The sequence below is a fragment of the Aegilops tauschii genome, chromosome 2 (assembly GCF_002575655.3).
Source record: "Aegilops tauschii subsp. strangulata cultivar AL8/78 chromosome 2, Aet v6.0, whole genome shotgun sequence".
Taxonomy (NCBI): domain Eukaryota; kingdom Viridiplantae; phylum Streptophyta; class Magnoliopsida; order Poales; family Poaceae; genus Aegilops; species Aegilops tauschii.
In genome coordinates, this window is record NC_053036.3 from 575,462,087 (window position 1) to 575,474,853 (window position 12,767).

A 12,767-nucleotide genomic window follows, 5' to 3' on the forward strand; every position below is an offset into this window, starting at 1 on the left:
ATCACCTTACCGGGTCATAAATAGACCAATGTTATAACTCTTGGAAATATGTTCCAACCATCATATCTGACCGAGATTCAGATCTGATTGGTGTCAGGATAACTCAGACTCAGGATGCCTGAGAAGAAAGGTGCAACACAAATTGTCGAAACGACATCGAAGATTCTCGGGAGATGAACTATGGAAGCGAGTTCCGAACAAGGGTTCATCGTTAAATCCAGGAGAGGTGAGGAGGTGACCGATTGACTCAGCGACAATCCATTGAGATTTCCAAAAGATGGATTTCCACAACTATGTGAACAAGGAGATAACATTAGCCAGATCAAATGATATAATGATGTATGCTCGAGGAAAAACATACACAGTTATACATTGGTTGAAATGTGCACCCGAAATATGGGCTAGGTAGCACGATCAATGTTCGAAAGATGATTCATCAAGCCATAGACGTAGAATGAAACTATAGACCAATAACTTCAAAGCAATAGGGTTGCTAGAAGTTTAGAATTTACACATCACAGACCATTTGTCGGTATTTCGTTTAGAAACAACACGGGGACCAAGAAAGAATGGTGATGGCGAGAAGTATCATTGTACCAAGAATTCTTAAGAGGTGGAGTAATGCTCACGACATTCTTGACATCAAAGATGGTAATACTCCACGGTAGAACATAACATAAGTTGGATAGCAGGGAAATCAAGATACAACACAAAATATGAACAAGTTTGTGTTGGGGGGGAGGCAAGAATGTTGTCGATGATAACACAATTCATCGAGGGGCAAGGATGGTATTTCTCATCCTGAATTTCCACTGATATCCTGGAAGAGCTCAAAATGTTGGTGCTGATCACGGCACATTTGTCGAGAGATTTCATGAAGATGTAATCTATCGGCGATGACATCAAGTCAGAGGAATGATGAAAGCGAAAGGTTATTGGAACCACGAGTAGGACACAAACTCGAAATCAAGTTTGCTGTTCAAGGAGAAGTGATATGACGAGGAAGGTCGACGCAAGATTAGCTCACTGTCAAAATTGGTGCGCTGGGAAGGTCCAGGTAGCACAGTTAAAATCGACACGATAATGACATAGCCGAGTAGGCTAGGAATGACGTGATCGAGTTCAAACTCGTAAGTAATGAAGGTTACCAAGAGTTGTTGAATCGCAGTGCGGACTCAATTCAGTTGTCGGTGTCCTTGAGGGGTTCTAACAACTCAGAACCCGTTGGAAAAATGGAATCGGCAAGAATACTAGTTGATGAAGAACTCATAAGAAGTTATGTTGCTCGTGATAATCTCGAGATACCAGGGGGTAATACTTGATGACAGATCAAAGTAGAGGTTAGATTGGGTTTTGCTCTGCAGAAGTCAAGTGCTTAAACTTGCACGAGAAATGGTGTTTAAAGGAGAACATGGTCGGAAACACGATTGGAAAAGGCCAGATCCCAGATATAAGATGAACTTATACCAAGGGAATAATTAATTTAAGAAAAGCTTTAATGATAAGATCTACATCGTGTCCATGGGCATGAACGCAAAGTTCAAGGTCGACTCCCACTTCTTCAATGCATAACCTTTCATTCACTTCTCGCGTTTGATGAAGTTGCAGTGTTGAAATTTTTTATCTAGCAAAATACCAGAAGAGTATGACTCATGAAAACTTTCGAGTTCACACATATTATGGAAGGCATAGGTTCAACCCATCGGGGTATTGTAGGGACATATAACACAACCTTCAGGAGTAATAAACACAGGCTCGAAAGTAGAGCATGGTTGAAAAAGCAGAGGATACAATTTACCAAAGGCATGATATATCCGTGGAAAGGCTCACAAGGATATTGAATATGAAGGACATTGTCGGATAAAATCCAATAACGGATCTGGTGGTCCATAAAGGATCTGATGTGAGTATCGGCACAAAACCAGAGCAAGAAACAATGCAAAGACATTGAATTATAGAAACAACTGAGTAACTCAGAGCTCAATTGCAAAGGAATTATGATTTCCAAATCAAGGGATCACAAGCAAACGCTCTGTTTAAGGATGGATAAGTTGAATAGCCTTAGGGGTACAATCGACGGCAATTTGATTGGTCGAGGACCAACTCATGTTTAATATGACATATGAGCTGGAAGGATGAATTCTAGGCTCTGATTGAGGATTGCGAGCATTCGCAACAAACTGAATCAACGGACTCAAAATGATAATGACAAGAGATGCCAATAAGATTACGAGACTTAAGATTAATCATAATGCAAGTAAGTAAGAATTTCAAGAGCAAAAAGGCTCCTGAGGATTTTCGGAAGATCAAATGGTATTTTGAACACTTTTGTGGAATACTTGAATCAACTGGGGATGAGCGGATACTCAGTAAGTGCGAGAATTATCCGTAGGGGAATTCAGGTGACAAAGAACAGCAAGGTAGTAAGCTCAAAGGATTCTCGGAACAACAGAGAGAATTTCGGGGTATCTTGTAATAACAAGATCAACTGGGAAACATTGTATGAATGGCGAGTATACGTGATTATCCATAGGAGTTTATCGATGAAAGGTAATTGCAAAAGCAATGAACACAAGTTCTCTTGTTATCAGCGGAGAGTATCTTCAGGGTCTTCGCGTGCAGCAGACGATCATCAGCAATAAGGGGCTCTCCGGGTGAAAGTGATAACGAGATCCTAATGTTAGATTTAGCAAAATTCACTTAACCCGAATAGAAGAGAGATCAGAGTCCTAGGGTATAGACAAGGAGTAAAAGATCCTAATACCACCCAATGGCGACGTGGGCCTGTAAGACACACAGCCATGTTAGTAAAAGTTTTTGCAATGTCTAGACTCGACTTCGGCCAAGGAGTTGGAAAGGGGGAATCCTACAGGCAGTCGGCTCTGATACCAACTTGTGACGCCCCCGATTTGACCGTACACTAATCATGCACGCAAATCTGTACGATCAAGATCAGGGACTCACGGGAAGATATCACAACACAACTCTACAACATAAATAAGTCATACAAGCATCATAATACAAGCCAGGGGCCTCGAGGGCTCGAATACAATTGCTCGATCATAGACGAGTCAGCGGAAGCAACAATATCTGAGTACAAACATAAGTTAAACAAGTTTGCCTTAAGAAGGCTAGCACAAAAGTAGCAATGATCGAAAAGGCAAGGCCTTCTGCCTGGGACCTCCTAACTACTCCTCGAAGCCGAACTCCATGTAGAATCATCCTCGGGATCTCTAGCTCCTGGACTCTAGCATCTGGTTGCGACAATCAGGTATAGAAAGGGGAAAAGAGGGAGAAAAGCAACCGTGAGTACTCATCCAAAGTACTCGCAAGCAAGGAGCTACACTACATATGCATGGGTATATGTGTAAAGGGCCATATCAGTGGACTGAACTGCAGAATGCCAGAATAAGGGGGGATAGCTAGTCCTGTCGAAGACTACGCTTCTGGCCACCTCCATCTTGCAGCATGTAGAAGAGAGTAGATGGTAAGTTCACCAAGTAGCATCGCATAGCATAATCCTACCCGGCGATCCCCTCCTTGTCGCCCTGTTAGAGAGCGATCACCGGGTTGTATCTGGCACTTGGAAGGGTGTGTTTTTATTAAGTATCCAGTTCTAGTTGTCATAAGGTCAAGGTACAACTCCGGGTCGTCCTTTTACCGAGGGACACGGCTATTCGAATAGATAAACTTCCCTGCAGGGGTGCACCACATAACCCAACACGCTCGATCCCATTTGGCCGGACACACTTCTCTGGGTCATGCCCGGCCTCGTAAGATCAACACGTCGCAACCCCACCTAGGCTCAACAGAGAGGTCAGCACGCCGGTCTAAACCCTATGCGCGTAGGGGTCTGGGCCCATCGCCCTATGCACACCTGCACGTTGCGTACGCGGCCGGAAGCAGACCTAGCCCCCTTAATACAAGCGCGAGCTTACGGTCCAATGCGGCGCGCGCCACTCAGTAGCTGACGTCAAAAGAGCTTCGGCTAATACCACGACGCCGGGATACCCATAACTACTCCCGCGTAGATGGTTAGTGCGTATAGACCAAATGGCCAGACTCAGATCAAATACCAAGATCTCGTTAAGCGTGTTAAGTATCTGCGAACGCCGACCAGGGCCAGGCCCACCTCTCTCCTAGGTGGTCTCAACCTGCCCTGTCGCTCCGCCACAAAGTGACAGTCGGGGGCCGTCAGGAACCGAGGCCCACCTCTACCGGGGTGGAGCCACCTATCCCTTCAGCCCCCTCATCAGAATCATTTGCGGGTACTCAACGAGTCGACCCGACTTTAGTCACCACATGTGTCATGTATATAATGTATATAGTATATACCCGTGATCACCTCCCGAAGTGATCACGGCCCAGTAGTATAGCATGGCAGACGGACAAGAGTGTAGGGCCACTGATGGAACACTAGCATCCTATACTAAGCAGTAGGATAGCAGGTAAGGGTAACAACTGTAGCAACAATGACAGGCTATGCATCAGGATAGGATTAACGGAAAGGAGTAACATGCTACACTATTCTAATGCAAGCGGTAGAGAGTAGAGTAGGCGATATCTGGTGATCAAGGGGGGGCTTGCCTGGTTACTCAGACAAGAAGGAGGGGTCGTCGGCGACGTAGTCGACCACAGGGGCATCAGCATCGTCACGGGGTCTACCGAAGAGAAGAGGGGGGAGAAAGAGTAAATTCATAGCAAGCAAGTGCATAACAGGACAACAGGCAGAGCTAGACGTGTTCTAACGTGGTATGAGGTGATACCGGTGAAGGGGGGAACATCCGGGAAAGTATCCCCGGTGTTTCACGTTTTCGGACAGATGAACCGGAGGTGAAATGTTACAGGTTTTCTATGCTACGGATGCGTGGCGGATGAACGGGCTGCGAAACCGGATTCGTCTCGTCGTTCTGAGCAACTTTCATGTACAAAGTTTTTCCATCCGAGCTACGGTTTATTTTATATTAAATTTTAAAAATTTAAATCATTTTTAGAATTTAATAAATTAATTTAATTCGAAATTTAATTTATGTATCAGCATGACGCCAGCATGACGTCAGCAGTCAACGTTGACCGTTGACCTGGTCAATCTGACAGGTGGGTCCCACCTGTCAGGGGCTGTTAGCTAATTAACAGTAGTTAATTAGATTAATTAATCTTAATTAGTTAATATTAACAGGATGAAGTACGTTCATTAATTCACTAATTAATAATTTCATTAATTCATTTTTATTTTATTTCCTTTTTCTCTTTTTTTTAAAGTTCTGGGGCGGGGGGCCCACTGTCATTGGCCCGGAGGGCCATAGCGGGCGCGGGCGTAGCCCGAACGGGCGCTGGCCTGCGGGGGCGCACCCGACAGGGCGCTGGCCTGCGGGGGCGCACCCGACAGGGCGCCCGGGCGATCTAGGCAGCGGCGAGCCGGGGCGCGCACTCGCCGGAGGCAGCGACGGGCGCTGCCGCTGGGGGGTCTGCGGCGCGGCCGTGGCGGATCAGCGGAGTGCAGGGGATAGCGTGGGCGCGGGCGGAGGCCGCTAGGACGCTAGGATTATGCAGAGCAGCAGTGGAAACGCTGTCCGGCGGTGAGCGTGCACAGGGGAGTAGAGGGAAACTGGGGGTGGGGGTTCTCACGATCGTTGGTGAGAAGGGGGCGTCGTGGCTCGAGGTAGTCCGGCGGGGAGGCGGCCGGGGAGGTTCGGCGCGGCGGCACCGGCGACGGGGTCAGAGCGGGCCGCGACCGGTGGATGCATCCGAGGAAGAAGGTCGAGGGCGACGGCGTTGAGGCTCCCCCGACTCGGTCCAGTGCAGTGGTGAGGCGGCCGGAATGGGCGACGACGACGAGCGTCAAGGCTGCGAGCCTGGCCCCGACGCGGTCAGGCGCACGGGCAAGGAGGAGGCCGGGACGCAAGGCGATGGCTAGCCGTGAGGAGGCAACTGGTCTCCGGCAAGGTCGGCCGGTGCGGGGTGCGGCGGAGGAGGTTGGCGAGATCGCCGGCGGGAGCTAGGAGGCGCACGGGGTGTGGCGGGGCGCTGCCCGCCGTGAGCGTGGGTGTGTGCCGGCGCTGGTGGAGCGAGGGGATCGATGCTCGATCCAGATCCAGCGGGGGGGGGGGGGGGGGGGGGGGACGAGAGAAACGTGTGGGGAGTGGGGTGTTGCTAGGTTTTCGGGGTATGGGGGGTTAGGTCATAGGCTAGTGGGGAGCAGGCGGGCTGACGGGCTGGTTGGGTGGGATGGGCCGAGGCCCATGGTGAGCGGGGGGGGGGGGGGTTCCTTTTCCCTTTCTATTGTTTTCTGTTTGTCTTTTTCTTTTCTATTTATTTTCTTTTCTCTATAGTTTCAATATACCTTTAACTTTTAAAAATACAAAAATAGCTCCTAGGTGAGTATTGCTAAATATACTACTGCCACCTTTAATTATGGCACCCAAATAAAATAGCCTAACATTTTACTAATTATAAAAGGTAATAATTAATTGATTAAGCCACTATTTTATTTATCTTAGTGCATTTAACTATTTCATAAAAACTTGGTTTCTTCATCAATATTACTTATGAATTATTTGACACATCTAGAACATTTTAGTTTTAATAATTGAAAACTTTTATTGTTTGCTTGATTTTGAATTTGAATCCGAACCGGTTTCGAACTAACGCGAGATTAACAACAGTAATCGAGGTGATGTGGCATCATTAGTAGAAAGTTACTGTAGCTTAATTATCCGGGCGTCAAATTTAGAAAACCCGTTTTTAGATGATTTGTAGGAAAACCAGTTTTAGTTAGTTTTTCTGTTAATGTATATATAAAGCACTGACCACAACAACCATCCAGATACAAACGCGACACCACACACACCCTAGGCTAGATACATAGCTGCTGAAGATCAGCTACATCGAGATACAACCAAGCAAACGAATGATAAGCAACAAAGCACCACTTGAGGCAGACGGGCATAGCTGAAAATCGACGAGTCGAGGCCTCCAAAGTGGTACCTTCAAGAAGGGCACGACACCGGAGGCCGCAACCGCCCGATCGAAGTGATCTGGGATTTCACCCGGAGTGTCTTGGATCGAGAGGATAGAGTAGCCGCGACTGTGCCTTTGGGAAGGAGGCGATGGCCACGGGCGCCGTCACCGACGGCCCGCCCAAAGGCAGGCAGGGTTTTCACCCCAACTCGCATGATCCAAGCTCGAAACATGGTACAGGCACTGCCATACCACCACCACCGACCGCCGATCGCCAGCCACCACGCAGCCCACACGGCCATGATAGCTGGCCAGCATCCGAGCCATGGCCTCCGCCTATAAGCACCGTGGCTACCACCACCAAGGCTGTTGCCCCGTCATCCGCAGCCAACCCCCCATCCTCGACATGAACCACCGCGCTGCCGCCTGGCAAAGGGGAAAGGCCGCTCCTTTCCCGCCCATGGCAAGGCCGGAGATCTTCCGAGCAGAGGAATAGCGAGAATCGCACCACCGTCGCTGTGCCGCCCCCTCCACTAGCCGAGGGACCACGGTAGAGGAAGGCGCCCGCAACCCAAGCCAACCGCGGCCTGCGTCGCTGTAAGGTCCAGCCAGGGCTAACGCCCCTGAACCGGTCACCCCCCGCGCCGGCACCTCCCAGCACGCAACCTGCACCGCCATCACCACGCCACTTGCTCCACCAGCCCATGCCACGGCAGAGCGGGGCACCCTTGACCCAGGCCGGACGCAGACCCCATCGCATGACGGGCCGCCGGCACCAGATCGGCCAGATCTGACCGGGACCGTCCCGCATGGCGGCACTGAAGAAGACGTCACCCACAACCGCCGCACCGCCTGCGGGCTCCCAGAGTGCCACCGCGCCGCCAACAGAGGGTCGTGCCGCTGCCCCGGCCCCCTGCCGCCGCGCCGCTAGGCCCCGCGTGAGCCCAGTACCTCCGCATGCCAAGCCGTCCCGCGCCAGCTTCGGGGCCGAGCAAAAGGGGAAAGAGCGGCCCTGTCGCCGCCGCCGGTCGGACTTGCCCGGCGGTGCCTCCTTGCGGCGGCGGCGGGGGGGGGGACTAGAAGAGGAAGTGGGTGAGAGGCAGCTAGGGTTCCCCCCCCCCCCGGACGCTCGCGGGAGGGAGCGGGGCGGAGGGTCCTAAAGTATTCTATGTTTGGACGGGGAAAATATGAAAGGATATATATATACGCCATTCAAGGACAAAGCGGCTTCGTCAAAATTCCCTCTAGTCGTGAATCAACCTGTGGTTGAGTTGGTTAGGTGGACAGTGGTATCCCCAACCCACCAGGGTTCAAATCCTGGTGCTCGCATTATTCCTGGATTTATTTCAGGATTTCCGGCGATGCGCTTTCAGTGGGAGGAGACGTTCCCGTCGACGACGAGGCGCCTACGGTGACTTTGTAAATCTGATATGCCAGATCAGTCTCTCGGAGGTGCTCATAGGATTAGGATGTGCGTGTGTGTTCATAGGGGTGAGTGTATGCGCGTGTATATGAGCGCTTGTGTCTGTACTGATGCTCAAAAAAATTTCCCTCTAGTCAATCTGGATGTGTAGGGTTCGTGCCCCGACCATGAGGGTTGAGCCAATGAAACATGCGCTCCGGGGTTGCTCCTTCCTCCACACTGGTAGAAAAAAGGCCTTTAGTCCCGGTTCGCAAAGGCCTTTAGTCCCGGCTGTGCAACCGGGACTAAATATGCGCGACTAAAGACCCCCCCTTTAGTCGCGCCTCTTACGAACCGCGACTAAAGGCTTTAGTCCCGGTTCTCGTGGCTAACCGGGACTAAAGGCCCGTCCACGTGGGCGCCAGGGGTCCGTCGGGGCGGAGGACCTTTAGTCCCGGTTCTCGTGGCTAACCGGGACTAAAGGCCTCCTCCGCAGGTTTAGGGTTTTAGCCCCCCTAAACCTGGTTTCTTTATAATTTGTAGTGTTTTATTTCTTTTATATTTTATTTTGTGTTTTATTTTAATTTTGATGAAGTTTCAGTACACATATTCTACGCTACTATATACATGCTTATGAAATTTCAAACAAGAAGAATTCAAGAGGAATATATAATATATATTCAATCTCGGGTGACCATATACAACTTCGAACAAGTTTCCATACACAATTAGGATGGATGACCATATACAACTTCGAACAAGTTTCAATCTCGGGTATGCATATAAATTTCTTCGTCCTCGGTATAGTGTTCTCCTTTAGGATTGATGACTTCCCTCATGAAAAATCCTGCTAATTCATCTTGAATTGGTCGGAAGCGAGCTTCTGGACTAAGCCTCCTCCGCAAGTTATCCGTCGCGTTGCGCACGCTATCCGATGCCTTCCGCTCAGAGGTGTGTCTCCGGATGTTCTCACAAACATAGTATCCACATAGATTGGTCCCCGGTGGCTGCTTATCCACATTAACTAACCTTCTAAAATCCAGCTCATGTTTGAATTCACCGACAATTTCTTCTGAGAACCGTCTCCAAACCCTACAGGGCAAAGAAAATTAAATGAACAAGGGAGTTATTAGTTACTTGATATTAGGAAATGAACGAAAGAGACCGATCGATATAGAGCTCAAATGATTGAAAATAATTACTTTTGCAGCATTTTTCTCATGTCGGCCCAACGCTTTGGATCCGAATCCATAGAGTCCATGATTAGAACTCTGGAGGTGTGAAGTTCAATATTTAGCAGAATCCAGTGGAACCCGCGGACACGTTACATGCACAGTCATGCATAACTCATCGATTAGACATACCATGCATGGAGTAAACAAAAGAGAATGGGCACAAGAGAGAAACACTCACCCAAAATGGTAAGGAAATAGAATATGACTTTTGAGTTGATGCTTTCTAAGAAACTTGTACAAGTCTTTCTCCACGTCTTCGGGGTGATGTTGTAACACATGTCCATTAACGATATGTGGGTCAATGAACCCAACATCATGGATGTTTCTTATTTTGCATTCCCAAATCTTCAATCTGCATAATAGCGTACGCAACAATATAGTTAGGACAATATATATATATATAGTGCGGGCAATGAAGAACGAGATGAGGTAGAAATAAATCACTTACAGAACGTAGCAACTCAGCATAGATTTGTCGAGGTCGCGCAGATTGAACAGCTGGAACAATTTACTCATATGAACTTGTACAGAGTACCGTTTGGTGTGATGCTCCTCTGTAACATCCGCATAAACATATTCTTTGTCGGCCCATGTTATGAATTGCTTGTACCAACGTAGCAGATTTCGCATTTGTGGTGGTAGACTCTTTTCCCGCGCAGGCTCGACGAGAGGCCCATTCCGCACATATTGTAATGCTATCTCACATACTGGCGCATCCTCAAGGCCTAAGAAGGCACGAAGAGTCAAACCCATCTCGGACGCTTGTTTCATGGCACTCGCTACAGTCAATCCAAGTGCTGCCGCAGCTGCTATGATCTCGGGGTCCTCTTCCGGACCGGCTTTCACTATGAGCGGGGGGATCGATTGTTTCTTCTGCATCCCGAGCTGGTCAACTTGTTTCCCGCTTTTTTTACTTTCTTCTTTCTCCTCCTTCAATATTTTTGCTTGCCTACGAAGTTCATCAGGCATATTCAGCTCGGCTTGGGACGGTGTCGTCAAAAATCCTTAGCCCACTTCTTTTGCTTCTCAGTGAATACTTGCTTGGGCTCAGGCTCTTTTATCGCCTTCATATCCGCCTTCCATTTCTCATAATCAGCAGACGCGGCCAATTTGGTTTCAGCTTCACTAAGTTCCCAAGGCCTTGGGAGGAGAGGCTTTAGTGATGGCTCCGGTACCCTTGTGGTCTTAGGTACATAAGGGTCCGGGTTAATAGTCCAGGAGCGGGTTTCCTTGCTGTCCGCCTGCTTTTGCTTCTTCGCCGGAGGTGGATTGGGGGGCGTCGTACCCGCCGGAGGAGGATTGGGGGGCGTCGTACCCGCCGGAGGTTGTGGATCGGGGGACGGCGTCGAATGGCGTGAAGGAGGTGTAGGTGAACCACCACGACCACCACCACCGCCACCACCACCACCATCGGAGGGGGGTGGACTTGCTAGCCTTGGCGCCTCGCCTGGAAACACTATGTACTTCTTTTTCCATAGAATGATCTGGCGCTTGACATCTCCAAGTCTTCTCTCCCCTTCGGGTGTAGCTTTGTCAAAGTCCAGGTCCTCAAACCCTTGGACTATGTCTTCCACCGTGACACGAGCATAGCCATATGCAATGGGGTTGTTGTGGTGGAGTGCTCCAGGTGTACAGGGTAAAGCACTGTCGCTAGCTACCTTCATGGAAACGTTCCCCACGGGATAATGCAGATCACATTCTTTCATCTCCTTGACATCATCCACGGGGTAGTGAGGCTCCGGTGCACGAATCTCGATCATCGGTGCACTAGCACCAGGCGGGGCATCCGTGGAAGCCACGCTGCTTCTCCGCTGCTGGCTTCCGCGATCCGCTTCATGATCTTCATGCGGCCCTGCAGCCGATTTTTCTTTTACTCGTTCATGCACGGTCTGCTTCAACTCATGGAGTTCCGATGCAAACTTCGCCATAAGATCTGCATCCCGGTCCGTCTTTCTCTTACGGCTTCTGTAACAGTACGGGTCATTGTCCTGGGAAAACCCTACTTTCCACGGAACTTTGCCTTTGCCTCGTACACGTCCTCCGTGTTCATCATTCCCGAGGGCTGTTGTCAGTGCGTCTTTCTCTCTGTTGAACTTGATCAAGCCCTCTTGAGCTTGGGTCATTGCGTCAATAAGGGCTTGGGTGGGAGCAAACTTTTTCTGCCGGTGAACACACACCCCTGTCTCCGGGTCTAGCGATCCCCCATGCCCGTACCACCAGCTTTTGGCCCTTGGGTCCCATCCCTCTGTACCTAGAGGGATTCCTCGCACCCTCAGGTCCTCCTCCATCTTCTGCCACCTAGGCTCCGAAAGGCGGTATCCTCCTGGCCCCATAATATGATCGAACTTTTTCTTACTCGCATTATCCTTATTTTTTTTATATTTCCTTGAAATGCTCCGATTGCTTTTGCCTCACAAATTCTGGCCAATCATCTTTCAGTTTCTCATGTTGTCCATTGAAATCCGGAGTCTTGCCCTTGTTGACATAGTCACGGGTTAAATTTTTCTTGAAGTTTCGGAATGCTTCGCCCATCTTCTGAAGAGCGAACTCTTTAACTAGCCTCCTCCTCTCACGTCCACCCGGAACCTCGTTACCGAATTCATCGACTTTGTTGTATTCCGGAGGTAGAATGAAATGTTCCATAAGCTTTCTCCAGCAATCCTTTTTTGTTCTCTTGTCGACAAAACTGAAACCAAGACGTGCCTTCTTTGGCTCCTTCCATTCCTGGACGGTGATCGGGACGTTGTCTCTAACAACGACTCTGCATTGGTTGATAAACTTTGAGGTGTGCTGTAGGGGCTTGCCGGTTTCACTGACAAACTCAATGGCATATGTTTCTCCTATTTTCATCGCCTTGGATTTGCCACGCTTTGTCGTACTCGATCCGGCCGAGGGCTAAAAAAAGAAAGAGAGTCGCGCGCGTTAATACATATGTATTCACATTTCAGTAAGTTTGTATCACGAGAGGCTCAATGTATATATATACCTCGCCGGAGGTGGTTGCTACTTGCAATTCGAGATGTCTGTTTGTTGACGGTTGACCTCCGTCGACAATGTCCGTTCCTTCACCTTCTTGATCATCGACAATGTCTGTTTCACCGTCAAGGTTCAGAAAAGAAGAGACTACATCCTCTTCTTGCTCATATTCTGAGCCCGGCACATAAGGAATC